General features: G+C 40.1%; 1 pseudogene across 1 annotated transcript in view; it reads right to left on the bottom strand.

Moving 5' to 3' along the window:
* LOC309624622 (olfactory receptor 7A10-like) overlaps positions 1–5,680 on the bottom strand; it is a 95,458-nt pseudogene that overhangs the window by 29,765 nt on the left and 60,013 nt on the right. The window lies entirely within an intron of this gene.

Genomic DNA, 5,680 nt, shown 5'->3' with positions numbered 1-5,680 from the left:
CATGTACAAGAATGTACAATTGCATGAATTTTTACAAGGTAGAACACTTCTGTATTAACTACTGTACACTCTGGTTAAGATATAGGGTATAATAGGCACCTGAGAATCATTCTTTAATGCTCTTTCCATTACTAATCACTCTGATTCCTACCACCAGAATGTAGGTACTCTATGAATCATGTCTTTTTAATTTTTTAAGTTAAACTATAGTTGATTTACAATGTTGTCTTCGTTTCTGGTGTACAGTAAAGTGATTCAGTTATAGATATATATACATATTCTTTTTCATATTCTTTTCCATTATGGTTTATTATAGGATATTGAATGTAGTTCCCTGTGCTATACAGTAGAATGTAGGACTTTGTTGTTTATCTATTTTATATATAGTAGTTTGTATCTGCTAATCCTAAACTCCTAATTTATCCCTTCCTCACCCCTTTTCCCTTTGGTAACCATGAGTTTGTTTTCTATGTCTGTGAGTCCGTTTATGTTACCTAAATAAGTTCATTTGTGTCTTTTTTTTTTTGGCCACGCTGCAAGGCTTGCAGAATCTTAGTTCCCCGACCAGGGATCGAACCTGGGCCCAGGCAGTGAGCGCTGAGTCCTAACCACTGGACTGCCAGGGAATTCCCTGGAGTCATGTATTTTAAAAACAACTTTACTGAGATATAATTCACATACCACAAAAGTTCACCCATTTGAAGTGTAAAATTCAATGATTTTTAGTGTATTTAAGGTTATGTGCACTCTGTGCCTGATACCGTATGTTATCATTTGTGCCTGGCTTCTTCTACTCAACATTATATTTTTGAGATTCATTTTTGCTGTTGCATTTAGCAGGAGTTTATTTTCATTGTTGCATAGTTTTCTATAGAATGAATATGCACACTTTATCATTCAACTGTTTTGAACATTTTATCTGTTTATAGCTGGGATTTTTTTTTTTTAATTAATAGCTACTCTATTTATTATTTTTAGCTGTGTTGGGTCTTCGTTTTGTGCGAGGGCTTTCTCTAGTTGCGGCAAGCGGGGGCCACTCTTCATCGTGGTGCGCGGGCCTCTCACTATCGCGGCCCCTCCCGTTGCGGGGCACAGGCTCCAGACGCGCAGGCTCAGCAGTTGTGACTCACGGGCCCAGTTGCTCCGCGGCATGTGGGATCTTCCCAGACCAGGGCTCGAACCCGTGTCCCCTGCATTAGCAGGCAGATTCTCAACCACTGTGCCACCAGGGAAGCCCTATAGCTGGGATATTTTACAAATGGCTCTGACACAAACATTATTGTACATGTTTTTTGATTCACAATTGTACATATTTTTGTTGGGTATGTATTTAGGAGTGCAATATCTATGGTCATATTTATTCAAAACTACCAAAGAATTTTCCAAAGTATTTGCACCAATTTACATTCCCAGTCTCTTGCCAATATTTCACATTGTCTTTTCAGTTTGGCCATTTTGATGAGTATGGAGTGCCATATTTTGATTTTTAAAATTTTATATTGAACTACTTTTACACTTCGACAAAAGTTGCAATAATAGGGAGTTGCTGTATATCCCTCAGGGTTTCTCAGTATTAATGCAATCAGTTTATCAGTCACTTCCTTTATGATTAATGCTTTTTTGTGATTTCTTTAAGATTGTTGGTTTATGTCTATTTTTCAGGCAACCTCGAAAAGCCTGCCCAAGTAACTAGTAAATTGGTTTCCTTGCTACCTCTTTCCTACAATAGTACTAACTTCATTCATGTAGGGACTTTAGTTAAGAAAGGAGAAAATTTTCTTAAGTGACTGTGTGGCAATGACCCCATGATACATTCCCTGCATCCCTGAGTCTCTGTCCCTATGGGGACTTAAACCACTCTGGTTCCCTTGTCCTTTAGTAATAATCTCTGGCTCAGAGAAGGCTGGGAGTTGGTCTTAGGAGGAGGCCATCAGGTCCCTTAAGGTTAGACCTGAGAATCCAAGAATGCGATACCCTGGATGTGAGAGGAAACGTGGGAAGAAAATGACATATACCTGTCTGTCCTCTCAGGGTCAGGAAGTCAGCCATGCAGGAGCTCTCCCTTCTAGCATCTGTGCTCCTTAAGGATATGAGCTGCCTGGGAGAAGTAATGACAGTACACATTTGGCTAATGAGCTTTGGAAACTGAGCCCTCAGGGCCATAGAGACTGAATATAGTCTATCTGTGACCACTCTACTCAACAGCCCTACTCAGGTCAGGAAAGAGCATACTGGAGTCTCCTTCTGAGATGATCCCTCTTGCCCAGCATCCAGTTGCCTTACTTGGTCCATCTGCCCTTCCTGGGGACAGATTTTCCATCCCCATCCTTCAATATCCAGAGGAAAGGTGAATGAGTACATTGATGGCTCCAAGGTAATCTGAAGTGCCCAATAAATGCAGTGAGAAATTGAACAGTTTATTTTTTTAACCAGCCTATCTGGAGGACATCCAAGAGGTAAGATAAAGTTCAGTGGAATTACAAGTGAGATGACAAGTTTTTGACATTCTTGATATATTTACTTTTCCACTTTCATCCAATTTGCAATCAGCTTTCATCATTTCTGGCTCCTATTCTGTCTTTAAATCCAAGGGACTCCTTCCCCACCTGAGTATGAATTAGCCCCTTCAGAAATCTGGCAGATGTTTTTACAATTCTCTGGTTTCCCTCATTTATTTGGTAGTGAGTGGGGCTGGAGTGACGTGAGTTTGGCTTCTCAATTTTCCCAGTCCTCATTCCAGATTTCATCCTTAGAGAAGTCAATCAAGTCTTGTCCTTATTTCTTACTTGTGAGGACTCTGGGAGAGGACGTTGAGTCTACTGTTTAGCCTTTCTTTGAAAACCCCCAGACAAAACATTACAAAATATTTTAAACCATGAGAACTGCACAGCGAGCAGTAAAATAAACAGCCATGCAATCACCTTCCAGAATTAATGCCAAGCTTTTGCCATATTAGCTTCAGCCACCTTTAAAAAATTGTGACGAACGCAGACATCATTACAGAGCATGCTAGGTGCTCAGAAGAAAACCACCAGGACAGAAGTCCAGACCCACGAGATTACAGAGTAAGCAGGGTCTCAGTGCAGTCACAGGAAAACTTACATGTGTGTTGGAGCACATGGGCATGTGAACCTGCCTTTTCAACTATAAGTTGTATGAAATGTAGGTATAGGTCAAGTATTTCTTTTTCTTTTTCTTTTTTTTTTTTGGCTGCGTTGGGTCTTTTTGGCTGCGCGCGGGCTTTCTCTAGTTGCAGCACGTGGGGGGTACTCTTTGTTGCGGTGCGCAGGCTTCTCATTGTGGTGGCTTCTCTTGCTGCAGAGCACGGCCTCTAGGCATGCGGGCTTCAGTAGCTGCGGCGTGCGGGCTCACTAGTTGTGGTGCACGGGCTTAGTTGCTCCCGCGGCATGTGGGATCTTCCCAGACCAGGGCTCGAACCCCTGTCCCCTGCATTGGCAGGCAGATTCTTAACCACTGCACCACCAGGCAAGTCCCTGTAGCTTACTCTTGACATTTTCTTTCTTTTTTAAAAATTGAGATATAATTGACATAGAACATTGTATTAGTTTTAGGTGTACAATATAATTATTTGATATATGTATCTATTGCAAGATGATGGGCAAAGAACAGCTTTCATGTCAAAGTTAAGGGAGATATGAGGCTGCTGGGTTCATTTCAGAAGGACTGCAGAGGCAAGCTGAGGAGACTTTCACTGGCCAAAGATACGACAATTTGAGAATTAATATAAATAATAACTGCAGTGTATTGAAATATATCAAATGCATTTAAAATCCAGGGAGTTCATGATGACATAATGTTCATCGTTGGATAATGCTGAAAACCAATTATTTAAAAAAGTGATGAACACAGGAATCAAGAAGTATTCTGTCTTTCTTATAAGAACTCAATTTCTTATAAGAAATCAATCTGATATCTAGGAATAAACCTACCTAAGGAGACAAAAGACCTGTATGCAGAAAATTATAAGACACTGATGAAAGAAATTAAAGATGATACAAATAGATGGAGAGATATACCATGTTCCTGGATTGGAAGAATCAACATTGTGAAAATGACTCTACTACCCAAAGCAATCTACAGATTCAATGCAATCCCTATCAAACTACCACTGGCATTTTTCACAGAACTAGAACAAAAAATTTCACAATTTGTATGGAAACACAAAAGACCCCGAATAGCCAAAGCAATCTTGAGAACGAAAAATGGAGCTGGGGGAATCAGGCTCCCTGACTTCAGACTATACTACAAAGCTTCAGTAATCAAGACAGTTTGGTACTGGCACAAAAACAGAAATATAGACCAATGGAACAGGATAGAAAGCCCAGAGATAAACCCACACACATATGGTCACCTTATCTTTGATAAAGGAGGCAAGCATATACAGTGGAGAAAAGACAGCCTCTTCAATAAGTGGTGCTGGGAAAATTGGACAGGTACATGTAAAAGTATGAAATTAGAACACTCCCTGACACCATGCACAAAAATAAACTCCAAATGGATTAAAGACCTAAGTGTAAGGCCAGACACTATCAAACTCTTAGAGGAAAACAGAGGCAGAACACTCTATGACATACATCACAGCAAGATTCTTTTTGACCCAGCTCCCAGAGAAATGGAAATAAGAACACAAATAAACAAATGGGACCTAATGAAACTTAAAAGCTTTTGCACAGCAAAGGAAACCATAAACAAGACCAAAAGACAACCCTTAGAATGGGAGAAAATATTTGCAAATGAAGCAACTGACAAAAGATTAATCTCCAAGATTTACAAGCAGCTCATGCAGCTCAATAACAAAAAAACGAACAACCCAATCCAAAAATGGGCAGAAGACCTAAATAGACATTTCTCCAAAGAAGATATACAGATGGCCTACAGACACATGAAAGAATGCTCAACATCATTAATCATTAGAGAAATGCAAATCAAAACTACAATGAGATATCATCTCACACCGGTCAGAATGGCCATCATCAAAAAATCTAGAAACAATAAATGCTGGAGAGGATGTGGAGGAAAGGGAACACTCTTGCACTGTTGGTGGGAATGTAAATTGATACAGCCACTATGGAGAACAGTATGGAGGTTCCTTAAAAAACTACAAATAGAACTACCATACGACCCAGCAATCCCACTACTGGGCATATACCCTGAGAAAACCATAGGTCAAAAAGTGTCATGTACCACAATGTTCATTGCAGCTCTATTTGCAATAGCCAGGACCTGGAAGCAACCTAAATGTCCATCGACAGATGAATGGATAAAGAAGATGTGGCACATATATACAATGGAATATTACTCAGCCATAAAAAGAAATGAAATGGAGGTATTTGTAATGAGGTGGATGGAGTTAGAGTCTGTCATACAGAGTGAAGTAAGTCAGAAAGAGAAAAACAAATACAGTAGGCTAACACATATATACGGAATCTAAGGAAAAAAAAAAAAAAAAAGGCCATGAAGAACCTAGTGGCAAGACGGGAATAAAGACACAGACCTACTAGAGAATGGACTTGAGGATATGGGGAGGGGGTGGGGTGAGATGTGACAGGGTAAGAGAGTGTCATGGACATATATACACTACCAAATGTAAAATAGATAGCTAGTGGGAAGCAGCCGCATAGCACAGGGAGATCAGCTCGGTGCTTTGTGACCACCTAGA

This window comes from Balaenoptera borealis (assembly GCF_965194805.1).
Source record: "Balaenoptera borealis genome assembly, chromosome: 2".
NCBI lineage: Eukaryota > Metazoa > Chordata > Mammalia > Artiodactyla > Balaenopteridae > Balaenoptera > Balaenoptera borealis.
Note: the sequence above shows the minus strand (reverse complement) of the source record. Positions and strands in the feature narration are given on the sequence as shown.